Below are 14189 nucleotides of genomic sequence, written 5' to 3'. Positions count from 1 at the left end.
TTTAGCAGGAACGCGTAGGGCTGTCAGTAATACATTGGGCATTATATCTCAGCTCTCTGCAACAATGCCGGGTAAATGCTTTCTTTAGTAATATCCAGGCGGAGATCATTGATGCTTCATACGCAGCTGTTCCTGCTGTGGTTTAGATTTACTAACGGCGCTCAGCAGCGACCACACTACGGGTGTCAACCACCAGAAGGTTTACCCGCCCGCTCCGACGAACTTGAAGGAATGGCATCCGAATAATACTTGTTCCATTTCCAGCTTATTGAAACGATTAATGCGGTGGTCGGAATCAGATGGATTGCTGACAACGGTAAGATTGTACTTAGACACTTTACATGCTTTGGTTACGTCAACACTCAAAAGCGACCGCGCGCCTCGATCTGTGACGGTGCATCGAAGGCACACAAGAAAACCCTCTTCGGCCCTTCGATGGACTTCGCAGTAGTCCCCATATAGGCGATATAGAGGCAGTAATGAAACGAGTTCCTGACCTGTAGATAGCAGCCGATTTCTGCTTGCGATGGAAGCGTCATGGGCGCTTTGTAGAAGAGTATCTGTAGATGCCAGTCCTGAAGCGGCTGGTGTCGGGCGGTCACAATTAAAGAAGAGGGTTGAAATGGCAATTTAGGCTTCCATAACTGCCGCGGCCTTCCGATTTAGGCCTGACGCGACGCCAAGAGGACGCTTAGGTGTTGACGTTGATCCAGGGTGCGGCACCCACGGAGCCGCATCCGCCAAAGAAAACATGCCAGGACATTGCAGTGAGGTTACCTCAATAAAAAAAAAACTAGTATCAGTGTGATACCCACAAATGTTGCGCAGAGGTGACTGTACACAGCTCGACAGCTGCCAGACATCATCTTCACCGTAGCCGTCTACTAACAAGTGATGGGGTACGCACAAACTTTTGCAGCGCTATGTACGAAAAACATGTCACATATATAAATTCCTTCTACCCTTACGCCATTACCGGTGCAGTGGCGCAATGGTTTCTTCTCATTGTCCTGGCAGGCGGCTGTGCCAGGCACAACCACCGGTGAGGATTGAGACCCAGGTTGCTCTCCCAAAGGTGTTTTATTGTTGTTCTTCTTGTGCCCTTTGATGCAGAGCAGGGTGGAGATAAAATATTTCCCGCAATCCTCATTTTGTGGAGAAAACTAATGTTGGAAATTTGTATTTTTATGTCTTAAATTTTAAATTCGAATAGAAAATGAAATAAAAACAACACACAGATTCATTTAAATTGAAATGGCAGCTTGCAGTTAAAACCCGCAAATTAAAGGAATGAAAATATTCTAACTGCAAAAATATTAAAGGGAATTTTTTTTTTTCGCGGGAAGCTTTTGGTTATTAAGAAAAACGAAGCAGAATGGAAGCTTTTAGTGCATATCTCGCTCTGACTGCTTTTTATTTTCTGGGCAGCGCAGCATTTTTTAAATGATTATACGAATCAAGATGAGAATAGTTTTTCAACTGGTTGAATGGATGCGTTGTTATCCATTTACAATTATTTAAGTTATAAGCTGCAGGTAAGTTACTTTCTTGCGCCGTTTAGCTGTACGATGGACTGCGTAGCAAGCGCTAAGGTCCACCAGTATGCAAGGCTTTGTTCCATTCTTTCAATTGATTATTTTTGCCTGGAAGCCCCACTTCACGGTGTAATTATCGGTAAACCTGTTGGCACCTGAGAAGCCTCGACGTTTCACTATCCCAGAAAAAAAAACATTCTGTACGATCACTATGTTCAATAATGTCATATATGAGCCCAGCTCTCTCGTTATGTAGTTTTTCAATATGTTTTGACAAAGAGGTTCATGTATACGTTTCTATATATATTAAATTCGAGCATCCACTGTGTTGTCCCCCGTAACCATCGTTCATTTTGTAACGGCGTGTTTCTCACTTGTGTGTTTTTGAGCATTACAACTAAGTGCGCAGGCTCCCTCTCGACCGGACGTTCTCGGACTGTACCGGTTCTCTGCCTTAGCGCTTCTTTTCAGTAACGTCACAGTAAACTGTGCCGCCTTACGACTATATGTTAATGAGCATATCCGGGGTAATGAGGTAATAACTGAAAAGATTGCTGATTAGGCGAGCAGCTATAATTTCCCGTGTTTAAAATTAAAGCTTATTTATTGTAATGTCAGATGCTTCAAAAACTGTTTGCCGCATCGTACGCTTAACCCCCGAAACCAGTCTCGTATTTCGCCAGTCAAAGTACAAAACTGTACTCGCCCGAAATGTAAAAAAAAAGACCGAATTTATTTAGCTGATTCTAACTGGTATCGATTGATTTCAGCTTGTCCCAGCAGGTACTCAACTAGCATTAACTGGTTCCAGAAACCTACCAGCTGGAAGTCAGCGGGTCCCCCAATGAGGGAAAAATGAAATTAAAGGTTCTTATCTGGCTTTCACTAGGATTCAGCTCGTACCAGCTGGTAAGCCAATTAAGTTACCTCTACCACTACTGCTGCCGAATTCAATATGAGTGTAAGCACCGAAATCTGCGATGAAAACAATAAACTATTAGAGATTACAACTGCTCATAGCCGACATCCACCTCAGCAGTTTGTCACTGCTGAGAATGGAGAAGCAGATTGCCAGACAGGGGAGAAAACGTTGAAGATCTCATCAAGAAACCCTCCCAGCAAAAGGCACAGAAAAGCGGATATTTTATACGAGTGCACTCTCCACCTAAAGTGGAATTTCAGTTAAATATATTTCCTTTATTGGGGAGGGGGGGGGGGGTGTAAACGTAGAATGTTTCTGTACAGAAAAAAAAACAATAGGAGGGGTCATGGCACCAATTTTGGAATATAAACTGTTTACTGCATAATGTTCCCGATGTGCCAAGCAACTAAACCTCTAAGTTTCAGCTTCATCGGAACTGGAGATATTTTTAGAACTAGTACTTTCGTTTCTTCGCGAACAGCTTGCTGATCTGGCCACCGGCCGGTACATCAACCGACGCCGCGTCGTCTGCTGCATCTTCTGTGCACTATAGTTACGCGGAGCCGATGTGGCGGGCAAAACAGTAGCCATGCCGCTAACCGCTGTTACGGAAAACTGCTTTTTGATCTTTGTTAGCGCTTTTAACCTAGGCGAGATTCAGGACCCTGTCGGGGCCCGAGTACAAAAGCTTCGTGAGCTGGCCCGCTCGAACAATGTATACACTCTACACGAAAACATGTCTAAAAATAGCACCACATAAATTGCGCATATAGAGTTCCGTCCGACTGCGCTTTTGTGCAATCTTCTAGCACCATCCGACAGCGCAGTAACGTAGTGCGGCACGCTGTGTCGAGGCACGCAATAGCCGTCCTGTACGTCTTAGCAGTATCGTTTACGCTGCTCGTTGTCAGGCCCCAGCTGCATCATGAAAGTAGGCGGTAAACTCATGAGGCTTACAACACAAGATGCCGCAAGCTTACGGCAATGGTGCCGCCCTCGAGCGCGGCTGACGACGGCGCCCTGGCCGTCTGTTTCTCCCTAATCGTCGCTAGGCCTACATTACTTTGCATCGAAGCCACAGCGTACTGCAGTTTGTAAGTGACCAGCGGGACGTTTTATTTAAAGAGCTACTCTACCATGAAACTTCCTATCAGCCCTATTGTTTTATAATGAAGGAAACAAGTATTTTCAGCGACGGCTTAGCAGCGGAGCTGGCGTACATTTGAGCACGGGCATCGCACCGGCGAATGCTTGTATGTGGCACTAAGCAAAACCTCCCATCGTATGGGTAAGCATTTCTCAAAAAGCCTTTATTTTTTAAATTCCCTTTTTCAGGGCCTAAAATTATGACGCGACAAACAAATTTTAGCATGATTTCTGAGACAGCCGAAAGGGATCTGCCCTATCGCTGGCGCGGACCGCTTGCGGACGGCTCAAAGGGCGCTGTTTACGGCGGTGCGGTCTAATCTAAACTGGAAAAAAGCAGAAAAAAATATTCCTGAAAACACATCTACAGGAATAGATAGAATTCAGATCAAGCTGATAAATGAACTTGGTCCAAAAAGTAAGGAAACGTTGTTAAAACCTCTGGAAACAGTCATAACGAATAAGCAAAGTCCGTACAGCTGGCGGCAAAGTAAAATTAATTTAGATAGATAGATAGATATTCTTTATTTCTCTTTCAAAAATGAAAGAAGGAACTGCGACAAAAGGCGGTTAGGCCTGACGGGGTCACAGTTCCCCATACAGTTCACAGCGGCGCGCAACACGGAAAACAAACGATAACAGAACATTACAGCAAACGTGGTAATTAAACATACTGGAGTAAAACCTCAAAAAAGAAACAGTGTACACTGTACACTCAAAAAGAAACAACAGCATATGGCACACAAAACACGGAAAAGAAAAGAAAAATTTGTACAGTAACATAACATGATGAAAATTTGCATTTGTCAAATACAAAACCAGACTAAACAATTATTCCACTTCGTAGAGTATCAACTGCTTTTTTATGTCTCTTTTAAATCTGCGTTTAGAGAGATGGAACATTGAACATAGGGATGGGTTTTTGAGAATAGTTGGAATCTGGTAATTAAGCTTCTGTTTACCGTAATTTGTCCTTGTTTTTGGGACGAGGTTTCTATGTTGTCTGAGAGGGTATTTAGTAGGAAATCGATTAGGAGAGACGGAGAAAAGTCTATTGCTATGGATATGTTGTAACAAGCGGTATGTGTAGACTCGGTTAGCTTGAAGTAGATTATGTTTTTGGTATAGAGGTGATGTTGGTTAGTGTTCCGGTCTTCCATGATAACCCTCAGTTAACTTAGAAAAAAATAGAGCATAATACATAGATACTTTTAATGAAACAGGTAAAAGGTCACTGGTCCTGTAGAGACAGCCAACAGTTCTGCTAAGATCTGTGGCAAGTTTAGAAATATGTGTATTCCAGGATAGGTGTTCATTGAACCAGACACCGAGAAACTTCTGAGTGGTTACCTGCTGTATTTGTTTGTTAGCATACCTTATATCAAGTGAGTAATGGATTGGGGCGTTGATAGGTCTGAAAATAATATAACTAGTCTTGGACAAGTTTAAGCTAAATTGATTTGCCTGCATCCAAGCGTGCAATTTTACCATGTAGTCATTTACAGCAGTTTCTAAATCTGGCAGAGTTCGGGCTGTGAAAAATATATTCGTATCATCAGCATACATGACCAAATCAGGTGAATCAGGTATGTTACAAACATCATTTATGTAAACTAAAAATAAAAGTGGGCCTAAAATAGATCCCTGCGGCACACCTTGAGTAACACACAAGAAATCTGAAACAAAATTATTGCATTTGACATATTTAGGTCTGTTGCTCAAGTAACTTCTAAGCAGGCTCAAGGAAGTACCTCGTATTCCATACCTGGTTAGTTTGCTTAAAAGAATTTCATGCTGCACGCAATCAAAAGCTTTTCGTAGGTCCAAAAACAAACCAAGTGTATATGCTCGGGACTCAATGTTGTCAATAACTTTCTCTTTAACAGCAAGTAAGGCTTGTTCGGTCGATCTATTTTTTAAGAAACCATACTGGGACGGGTTAATTATATTATGAGCACTGAAGAACTTTTCCATTCTGCTGTGAATGGCTCCTTCGAATACCTTAGAAAATACAGATAATACGGAAATTGGTCGATAATTCGTAACATCCTTTCTATTTCCTCCTTTATATACTGGGCACACCCGTGCTATTTTTAGTTCATCTGGAAACACACCGCTGGTGAAAGTTAGATTTATAATATAAGCTAGAACGTCGCAAATTGATACCGATACATACTTTAACGGTATGGCTTTGATGCCGTCATGGCCGGCGGAAACATTGTTTTTTATTTTACCAATATAAAGAGCTACTTCTTGTGGAACCACAGGCAACAGCACAATAGAATTAGATAAAGGTTCAATGAGGTCACGCATGGAGGGGTTTGATAAAGATTTATCAAGAGTGGGTTTACCAGCTTCAATGAAAAAGTGGTTTATGGTGTTTACTATATCAGTTCCACTGGTCTTGGAATCAGATATAAGAATTTCTGCGTTATCTCTGCACTTCTGCTTGTTTAGTAATTCGTTTATCTCAGGCCAAACTTTCTTGCGGTCGTTATATATTCTCGAGAAGCGTTCTATATAGTAAGCAGTTTTTGCTGCCTTGAGGTCTTTGTTTAATTTATTTCGGAATTTCTTGAACTCAGTAAAAAGGTTTGCATCACGAGTGCATACAAAGTTATGGTACATTTTATTTTTAACCTGTATTCGTTTATATAACTGCTTATTGACCCATGGCTTTCTGGACTTTCGAAAGCTCTGCTTAACTTGAATTAAAGGAAATGCAGCATTATAACATTCAGTGAACTTTGCAAGAAATGTAGTATATGACAAGTTGACATCAGATATGTAATATATATTGTCCCAACTAGTGTTTTCGATTAGAGTTCGAAATTTAAAAAGGTTTGTCTCACTAATATCCCTAGTTACCTTCTCGGCGCTTTTGGATACAATTTTATTGTGGTTCATAGGATGAAAGCAAAAAATCGGGATGTGGTCGCTAATTTCAGAAGATAACAGGCCAGCCTCCGTTTGAGGAGACATCGTATTTGTGACACAAACATCCAAAAGAGAAGCTGTATCAACGGTAACTCTAGTTGGTATAGATATAGCATTTATACAACCATAAGATGCTATAATGTTATTGAATTCATGTGTGTTACAGTCATCATGCATTAGATTAATATTAACATCACCCATTATTACAAAAGGCAACCGGAAGTTGGCGAGACAGAGCAGTAAACTTTCAAGAAACTTTAAAAAATGCCGTTTTTTCCCAGCAGGAGGTCTGTATATCACAACCACAATGATATCGGACAGTGACACAGCTAAACACTCGACATTGGGATCTATCATCGAAATGTCTTCTAGTACAGACTGTGGATAACAGTTTTTCACATACAAGGCAATACCACCACCTTTCATATTTGGGCGAATGAGCCCATGATGCCGGTAGTTCATGAATGGCAAATGATCATCTTGAGATTTTAACCAAGTTTCGGTAAAGAAAAGCACATCAAACTGCACATTTAATGAGCCAAAGAACTCATCAAGACTGTCACGTTTGTTCTTCATAATACGGACGTTAATATGTATGCCAGGGAATCTTCCCATGGAAGTGGCAAACTTGTTGTTAAAGCATCGTGTATCACAATGAATGCAATGGAATGGGCTGTCTCCGCTGAGGTGGCGCAGTGGTTACGGCGCTCGACTACTGTTCCCAAGGACGCGGGATCGAATCCCGGCCTCGGCGGCAGCTTTTCGATGGAGGCGAAAAGCAAGGCGCCCGTGTGCTGTGCGATGTCAGTGCACGTTAAAGAACCCCAGGTGGTCGAAATTTCCGGAGTCCTCCACTACGGCGTCTCTCATAGCCTGAGTCGCTTTGGGACGTTAAACCCCACAAACCAACCAACCAATGCGCTGTCCATGTCAATGAGATATCAGTCCAGCTATCAGATAAGTCAACACTTAATTAGCCATTTTAGCCAGATCAGATCCTGCAGAGATTTTGATTGTGTCAGATGATTCATCCCTGCGTGCGAAAATCTTGCAGCCATTCGTCCACACAAATTTCCAGCCGAGTTCCTTTTTTCGAGCAATGGTCGCTCCTAGCAGTTTTTTGTTGTTATAGGTCAAGTGTTCATTGACGTAGATACGGCCGCTGTCTGTTTCTGTGAAGCCAAGCTCCTTATTAGACAGCCCATGCTTTCTGGCCATGGAAAGAAATGCCTGGCGCTTATCTCGGCTCACAAAGCGGACTATGATGTTGGTTTCATCTTTGTGGCTAGTGGGGATTCTATGACACGTGTCAATGTCAATGGAAGAAACTTCTTCATTAATGAACTCGCCGATTTTCTCTACCACTTCGATTGGTTCAACATCTGACTTTACACCCTTGATTTCCAGGTTGTTTAGGCGACCATACTGCTCAAGTTCTTCAACCCTTAGAGCCAAACGTTTTCGGCTCTCAAATTCTCATTGCAGCTTACCAGCTCGCTAAGCTCTTTTCTTAGTGCCTTTATTTCAGAGCTGATAACTTTCGTCTCGTCACAAGTGTCGCTGCAGAACTTTAGGCTATCCTTGACAGAACGCAGCTCAGCTCTCATTTCACGTTTGAAATCGTCCAGTGCTTTCGCTATTTCTTTATCTTTCGACATGGCACAAGAGGGACAAAAACCACTACACAAAAATTCAAGTTTGGCAGCAGTGCGCAACGAAACTATGGGCTAAGCAACAAAAAGTTCAGTCGCTCACCTGCAAAAAGCAGAAGGGATAAGAGGCTTGCTTTTCGTTCGCGCACCGCTGCCAAACTACTGCAGTCCCAGGAATGCTGTCCGTTTTAAAGGCAGCGGAATACAGTTGTCCCACGGCGATTGGACGCAGATTATGCACCGGAATCGCCGATGATCTGCTGTGACCAGGCAGACAGGTTTAGCCGTCGCAGTCCAAGGCAGCTCCAGCACGTCTCGTGAAGTATAGGCGTTTAACACTGCAAAAAGCAGAAGGGATAAGAGGCTTGCTTTTCGTTCGCGCACCGCTGCCAAACTACTGCAGTCCCAGGAATGCTGTCCGTTTTAAAGGCAGCGGAATACAGTTGTCCCACGGCGATTGGACGCAGATTATGCACCGGAATCGCCGATGATCTGCTGTGACCAGGCAGACAGGTTTAGCCGTCGCAGTCCAAGGCAGCTCCAGCACGTGTCGTGAAGTATAGGCGTTTAACACTGCAAAAAGCAGAAGGGATAAGAGGCTTGCTTTTCGTTCGCGCACCGCTGCCAAACTATGTTAAGGCGTTTCTTAAATTGATTATTCGTGGACAAGGACGGTTGTAAATATCTTGCCCGGTATCGTTACCATCTGGTTATAATGCCTTCTTTGCAAATCGCTTTCGTTTCTAAGTCACAAATTTTCGCTCTCCCTATAAGGTATACTCTCCAGCGAGAATCTGAATTTAGCTACTTTTACTTCTAGAGCTAACGCTTTATTGTGCTTATTTCAGAATAGTCTTTATATGTTGCTAATCAAACATGCGCTCATTCGAGACCCTACTATCACACGGCCATGCCCCTCAATTTGCTCGAACATCCGCATCATATAAGATGATCGATTGGGCACCACATAGACGGTTTTAGACGCTCTTCATTGGAAAATGAACACCTAAACATCGTCACTCTATTCTTTATTTCAAATTCAGAATAAGCATACAAATGAGCAGCAGAGTATGGAGCAAAATACTGGACAGCATAGCAAAGCGCGGGTCTCCTCCGTAACACTTTCTCTTCTGAATTCCTCCTGGTCTTATCGGGGGTGTCCATACAACAGCAAGAATAATCTCGCGTCCTTTGACGGCCCATATCTTCTTATCTTATCTTCACCGAGCATGAAGGCCTCTTCAAGTATCTCTCCCCTCCATGGCACCTGCAAAGTACACATGTTGGACGCAGCTAAGCTAATGCTCAGGACTCAGCCCGAAAGGTTCGCCTGTTACAGAACTTCCAAATAGAAACTTTTTAGGTAAGCTCCCAAGCTCTTTTGGCTTTTTCAGATTACGTATTCTTTTTTTGTGTTTTTACAGCCCCCAAAAGCCCCGATGCTATCCAAATAAGCAAATTCGGTGCTATCCAAATAATCATGATATTTACAATTTTCGTCACAGACAGTATAGGTTCTTCGGCACGCATGCACCGAATCATTTGTATTTTTCGTCCACTGAAAGCGCTCATAAATATTTTGTGTCAAAATACTATGAGCCAGAGAATTGGCAATGTAGTCTCTTTAAAAGTCTAAATACTATATTCTAAGTCATCAGTATAAAACTCTGGCCACCGGATACACAGTATATATTTTCGTACACCCAACCGAAGCATGAAAGGCACACCAGACAAAACATTCGCCTGCTGTTTCGAAATGTCGGATTCATACATCGCTGTACTCATCCTTTTTGTCACGGTCTATACAGGACGCATTCCTGTTAAATGTCCAGAGGCGGTTTAAAACCTCCGGCGATGACCGGCACTTGCATTTTAGTCAGGAATGTGCAATATTTTTATATAGATTTCAGTCACAATTCTCAGAACAGTCAGTCACAAGGTGAAGAATATCGGCGCAGAAATTTGAATGTCGATGTCCATATATTGCATTCAGTTGCCACTCCTGTTCAATACATCGAATTTTTTCATGCAGCCCGGACAGAATCAACCCCGAATTTTCAGCATTTGATGGAAAATATCACCGCTTCGATCCTCCTGTCTGAAAGTATGGGGCGCTTTGTTTTCAGTTAAAGCACAATTTTTACTATTTCTCGGAGATATTGTCCCGTGGGGGGGACAAGGTCGATGACACAAATGAAGAGTCGATGATTTCACTGAAAAAAATCTTTATTGGCTTACTTGCGCCCGCAAAAGAACTAAGCAACTCGGCGGCGGCGATAGAAACAAACGCGCTCGTCGATCGTCGAAAAGGAAATGCACGTCACACTCGTCACCGCTCAATTTAAAGGCTGCTCAGAACAATCTAGATAACGTCGTAAACAGCTACCAGCGCAAGCTGGAACATTGTAGAAAGACACAGGAGTGGCCGGATTCTTCAAGGCAGATCTCGGTGCATCTTACGCTACAAAGAAACTGATAAAGGTGCGACTCGCGACATCGAGCATTAACAAACACAGAATACAGAACTGATAAGCGATCTAGAATCACAGTGATAAGGCCGTACGCCGGCGGCTGTTAAAAAACAACGAATACAATTTTGACCGTTTCGCGGCAATATGAACGCGATCTCTCGCGACGCCAGTGGCATGCATGGTGTGAACAATTTTCTGATAAATCATCAAACGCCTCACTCTGGCAAACGTTTCGTGCAATAGAGCACGGTCGTCGTTCTACTGACGCAGCAGCAACAGCATGCTTTGCGGCTGGTCTGTCGCCGGGCGATTTCGCCAAAGAAGCTGCTCGAAAATTTTTCCCAATATACGATATACTGCCTCCTTCAGCAGCAAATCTTAATTTGGCAGGTATCCCTGCAGACGCATGGAAACTACCATCTGCTGCCTACGCAGATGGTATTGCGAGCCCCTTTTCGATGTCTGAGCTGCTGGTTGCAATTGACAATGCGAAACGAAAAACAGCGCCCGGACTGGACAAAATTCAGTATGACGTTTACAAGAACCTCAGTGATGCTGCACTTCCTCAACTACTAGACACCATAAACAAAGTGTGGCTTGATGGTGTCGTACCCGAGAGCTGGAAAACCGCTGTCGTGATCCCTATTCCCAAACCAGGGAAGCCTCAAACAGACCTCGCCAACTTATGACCGATCTCCTTAACATCAACGCTTTGCAAGCTCGCAGAGAAAATGCTAGCCACACGACTTTCTTTGTGGCTTGAACAGCACGGTTTTTATCACCCTGCTCAAATTGGATTTCGTCCATACATAGGTACAGAGGACGGGTTCGCTGTCTTGGCATCAGCAGTTCTATTATCTACCCGCAGCCTCAATGTACGTACCATATTAGCAATGGACGTTGAAAAGGCATATGATAACATCAGTGATGCTGCAATCCTGAATGCCATTGACATGCTTCATCTACCTCCGAGAGTACATACTTTTATTGCATCATTTTTGGACGGAAGAAAAGTTGCAATACGCCTCAGTGGTGACACTGTTGGTTCATCCGTTTCCCTACGTGGCATGCCCAAGGGATCAGTATTGTCTCCGACGACGTTCAATATTACTTTCATCCCATTGGCGTGGCGCTTACATGATATGACTGAAATCAAGTTTTTCCAATACGCAGATGATATCACGGTATGGAGCACTCACCATGATCTTCTCACTCAAGAGGCCGCCCTTCAGTCAGCATTAGACGTAACCTCTGATTACGCATCCTCCATTGGCCTTCAACTTTCTGTGTGCAAAACTTCATACACGTCAGTCACCAACCGCTGGGGACGCCGTAAACTTACCTCAAATCCAATTCGTCTCTCTCTGTCAGGCACCCCAGTACAAGAAAGTTCGAGCCTGAAAATTCTGGGCTTAACAATTCACCAATAAGGATCAGCGACTCCTTGGCTTTCTCGGGCAAAAAAGCAAGCACTTCAAACTATGACTTTAATCAGAAGAATTGCACCTAAAACTGGTGGCGCTGGTTCGTCTGTTGCACGCCAGTTAGTAAGTGTGGTTCTGCAGCCACGTATTGTCTATCAGGCCCAGTTCCAGCATCTTACAAGAGCACAATGGGATCGCCTTAAAGCCGTAAATCGAGAAGCTATGAGAACCATAACATGCCTTCCACGACTCACACCGGTCGTAGCGTTACAGGAGAATACGCAGCTAAACACCATCGATGAACTGGTGCAGCAGCGCCGTGATGCTCGCAGACTCAAGGCCACTTTGTCACATTCCACACAAGCACTGAGGGCGTATTTAACGTCACACATTATCCTTCAGCCACCTGCGCCAGTTCACCCTCTCTGGAAATTTATACAGTTAGGAGACAAGTCAAGTGATATTCGCAGACCAACGTCTGCCAACTCGGCACCATTGCTTCGCCAGAAATTTGAAGAGCAAGATACTCACCTGCCTCAAGATTCCATAGTAGTGTACGTGGATGGAAGCCTGTAAGGCTGTGAAGCCAAAACGGCAATCTACTATCCACGGAGACCTAGCCAGAATCAGACCCCTACGTTACAGCTTTCGGAACCACTTACATCTTTCTGCGCTGAGCTTGTGGCAGTTTAGGAGGCACTCTGCTCCGTGGCTTTCATAACCATGCTCCCTACAGCCCACGTTGCTATCCGCACTGACGCACTTCAAGCAGTACGTCTGCTTTGACGTTTCAGCCGCTGCCCTAAAATTTGCCAAGACATCCATCAGCTTGCGGCGCGCATCGCACAGTCAATACGCATCGAGTGGGTCCCACGCGATCTGCTGCCTTCCCAAAATCAAGCTGATTTAGCAACCCGCCTCGTGAACCAAGACCCATCAATCCCACGGCTCCTCGAAGTGGACGACACTACCCTCCTTTTGTCAAGAAAGGAGCTCCTCCCGCGTTGCACACGTGCACTTATCTCTCCGTGTGCGATATCCCTTCCCCGCGGTCTCACCCGTGCAGAGGAGGTTGCGCTTAGGAGGATCCGGGTCGGTGTTGATCTTACACCAGCCGTCAATAGGACGTGGTCATACTTCCAACACTTGTATCCCCGTCCAGGGCGCCCGATCTATAAAAAACGAAGATGTTGAGGCCAAAATTCTCCACTTGCTGTGGGACTGCCCAGCACTAAACCAACACGGATTCGGCAGCTGAGCAGAGCTGCCCTTTCAGCAACCAATCGTGCTCATTCGTCACTTGGATGCAGGGGCCTCATCATCGCTCACTTCTGGACTTCATAAAATCAGCCAACCTTTTACATTCATTTAATCATTTATTCATCCTTCATCTCATACCCTACTGATGCCCTGAGGCAATAAATATCGATTAAAAAAACTATTTTCAAATATTGGACTAAAACCGAATTTATAGTCAATGCTAGGTCCCAATGCTTTCATGTTCAAAATGACGATGGCGCTAACCAGAAATAAGAGCTCTTCTTTCCTAATCTGCTGATTTGTTATTTCCAACTGATTTTAAAGGTTTTTACGTTAAGTTTTGCTCAATATCTCCTATTATTCAAACAGTGCATTAAAAGAGTAAAACAAGTCTGCGTAACACTAACACTTTGGCATTATTTATCATGCGCTGTCCACGCTAACGGCGCCCTGTGCGATGTAATCCTGTTTTTATACGACCACAAAAAATTTGAAGGACCTTTGTCGCATTGCAGTAGCGCTAGCAGATCATTGGAGATCAAAGTGCTGACGCCCTTGTCATATAAGGGGTGAAAGCATTTCTATAAACTGGTAAGAAATAATTGTGCGTTTCTTTAAATGTGATGTCTGACCTCTCATTTCTGCGCTCTTTCACAATATCGTTGTTCACTTCACAATAATATGCCACTTCAAAGTTTCGCGCCACAATTTCAATGAACGATGCTCTACAGCTAAGCAACGACATTTAGTGAGGGGTCCGTGTTTGTAACTGAGTTAGTGCATTCGGATAATTCTTAAAGAAAATGAGCCGAAACAACAGTACACAAATAATGACTAAGTAA

General features: G+C 43.8%; 1 protein-coding gene across 1 annotated transcript in view; it reads left to right on the top strand.

Annotated features, from left to right (window-relative positions):
• The first annotated feature begins 9480 nt into the window (after window positions 1-9480).
• Window positions 9481-14189, top strand: part of LOC146194751 (monocarboxylate transporter 9-like) — a 91809-nt gene continuing 87100 nt past the window's right edge. Inside the window, exon 1 of the mRNA XM_084596111.1 lies at window positions 9481-9555. The gene's annotated coding sequence lies outside the window, so the exon portion shown is untranslated. The remainder of the gene's footprint in view (window positions 9556-14189) is intronic.

This window comes from Amblyomma maculatum, chromosome 3 (assembly GCF_055883805.1).
Source record: "Amblyomma maculatum isolate TAMU_Amacu chromosome 3, ASM5588380v1, whole genome shotgun sequence".
In the NCBI taxonomy this organism is placed as follows: domain Eukaryota; kingdom Metazoa; phylum Arthropoda; class Arachnida; order Ixodida; family Ixodidae; genus Amblyomma; species Amblyomma maculatum.
The sequence above is the reverse complement of the archived record's forward strand: the minus strand, read 5'-3'. Positions and strand labels throughout refer to the sequence as shown.